Source organism: Diceros bicornis, chromosome 23 (genome assembly GCF_020826845.1).
Source record: "Diceros bicornis minor isolate mBicDic1 chromosome 23, mDicBic1.mat.cur, whole genome shotgun sequence".
NCBI classification, from domain to species: Eukaryota; Metazoa; Chordata; class Mammalia; order Perissodactyla; family Rhinocerotidae; genus Diceros; species Diceros bicornis.
In genome coordinates, this window is record NC_080762.1 from 57,336,419 (window position 1) to 57,339,291 (window position 2,873).

Here is a 2,873-nt window from a genome sequence, read left to right on the forward strand (position 1 = left end):
TGACTTTATCACAACATTCATGTTTTCAACCAATGGACATGGTGTATTGCTACATTTATGTCTTCTTTTATAACTCAGTAATGTTTTTGTAGTTTCTAGCAATGAAATCATGCAAATAGTTTGTTAGATTTTTCCCAAGTATTTTACAGATGTTTTTCTAGTGTAATTGATAGTTTAAAATTTAGTTTTTACCTGTTTTTTGTCAATGTATAGCAAAATAATTGATTTTTTATATGCTGACCTTATATCCTCTAGCCTTGCAAAATTCACTTATTATTTATAATGTTTTAGCTTGAAGATTCTTTTGGATTTTTAATGTCTACCATTATGCCACTTGAAAATAATTACACTTCTTTCTCCTTCCCCAAGCATATACATGTTCACATATTATAATTTAACAGAAATCTGAGATGCCACCCACCACAAGGGAGATAGAATTAAAGTATCACTAAGGCAGATATTTTGATGTAGTCTTCATTGCTGTGTATATGCCCAGCACACGGAAGAGTCACTGCTATCTTATGTATGTCAGTCTGCCAGTATTATGAGTATTAAATGGTGTGTGAGACACAAAGAAAATATTTTATTATTTTATTAAAAGACAAGAATGCCTTTTTAAAAAGATTGTCTAATGGGAGATACATTAAGAAAAACTTCCCTTACGTTGTAACAAATGTTACAATGGCAATGTGAGAACACTGATCCAGATTTCAGTCTCTTGCAGTGAAACTTGGGGACAAAATCAAAGTTTATCCCAGAAGGATGATCACTGCTTGAACATCGATAAGTTGAAAAAAGAAAACATTTCTAGTTTCTCTTTTCTTTTACACATTACTGTGTAAGCCTTTCTAAAGGCTTATTATATATAATAAACAGTTTTTGTCTAGAACCTAATTTCTTGTATACACAATCCACTGAAATTTATATGGGGAATTTGCACAGATTTTTCCATATCCTATGAAGGACACCTTTTACCTCCTTGTTCCTCAAGCTGTAGATCATGGGATTCAGCATGGGTATCACCAAAGTGTAAAATACAGAGGCAGTTTTACCGGTATCAAAGTAATGACTGGACTTGGGCTGCACGTACACAAAGAACAGAGTTGCATATAATACAACTACCACTGTCAGGTGAGAAGCATGGTGGAGAAGGCCTTGTGCCTGCCCTCTGCAGAGTTCATCCTGAGGACGGCGACAAGGATCAGTATGTGGGACATGGGACTATCAGAGGAGATGAAACCAAATTAAACACTGATAAGATCAGTATTATCAACTCAATTTCACGTGCTCGAACACTGTGAAGTTAACAAGGGAAGATTATTGCAGTAGAAATAACTAATGACATTATAGCCACAGAAAGATGAAATAAAAATCTTTATGGTGGTTATCATAGAGATAAAGGCACTGTAGACATCGGGGACTGGTACCAAAACCCAGCATACTCTTTGTGACATGAGAACTGTGTAGGGTAGAGGGTTACAGATGGCCACATAGTGGTCATAGGCCATTGCTGACAGAATAAAAAATTCACTAATGATGAACAAGATGAAGAAAGCCAGCTGTGGAGCATACCAATTACAGGGGATTTTGATTAGCTACAAAATTTACCAATATTTTGGGTCCCATACCTGTTAGATAACCAAGATCAATGAAAGCCAAGTGTCTGAGAAAAAAGTACATGGGTGTTTGTAGCCTGGAGTCCATCTTGGTGAGGATGACCATGCCCAAGTTGCCCACCACTGAGATGATGTAGATGATGAGGAAAAGCACAGGGTAGTGTGTGATTCCTTTTAGAATGAATTCTTTTAGCACTGTTTGATTTTTTTGTCCATTCAGGCCATTATGGAAAATTACTGTGGGAAGAACTATCAGAAGAGTCATGGGTTTTGGAAGCTTCTTTGGTAAACTTTTAGTATGCAAAGCCATTATGTGTAAGATAAATCCAATTTTTTTATATGTAGTGATTTAAAAAAGGACCCACACCCATCATTAAACCTAGAGCTAAATTTAGGAACCATTACAGCCTAAGATATATAGTAGCCATTTTATCTTTTATTTTTTAATTTATTTTTTTTTTTTTGCAGGGAAGGATTCACTCTGAGCTAATATCTGTTGCTAATCTTCCTCTTTTTATTTTCTCCCCAAAGACCCCCAGTGCGTGGTCATATATCCTAGTTGTAAGTCGTTCTAGTTCTTCTATGTGAGCCACTGCTACAGCATGGCTACTGACAGATGAGTGGTGTGGTTCTGCAACTGGGAAACGAACCTGGGCCAAGAAAGTGGTGAGCACCGATCTTTAACCACTAGACCATCAGGGCTGGCCCACCATTTTATTTTTTGTGTCACATAATTAGAAGGTATATATGGTCACTTTATGGTTCTGTCAACAACATATCATTAGAAAAGTTTGGCCTAGAGGGAGAATCCTGATATTTTTTTCAAAAATGTTTTTCATTTTAAATACATATAATCAGTTAAAACATATCAAATTTTAGAAGGAATATATTAAAAAAGGATAGCTCTCTGCTTCTTGCCCCTACAACTTCAGTCCCAATCTCCAGAGAAAACTATAATTAACTCACTTAATACACTTTGATTTACTTCTCTTATGACTCCACATATCTAAACGGTATTCTCATTCCACTATCCATTTGATTTTTTAAAATTGTGTTCTCATTCCACTGTGCTTTTATGAGTTTTGAACATTATTTAATGATATTTTATAATGATAGAAAACGATTTCGCTACCTTGCAAAACTCCCCAACAAGCCCACTCTAAGGCACATAAATAATCTTTTTATTTCCTCTAAAAGAGTGTACCTGAAACTTCAGCACTTGTGTGCTGATATTTGAAGTTTCTGATTTTTGCTATG

General features: G+C 35.4%; 1 pseudogene; it reads right to left on the reverse strand.

The window, feature by feature from the left end:
• Positions 1–921: 921 nt before the first annotated feature.
• LOC131420631 (olfactory receptor 8K3-like) lies at positions 922–1,926 on the reverse strand (annotated as a pseudogene).
• Positions 1,927–2,873: the final 947 nt, after the last annotated feature.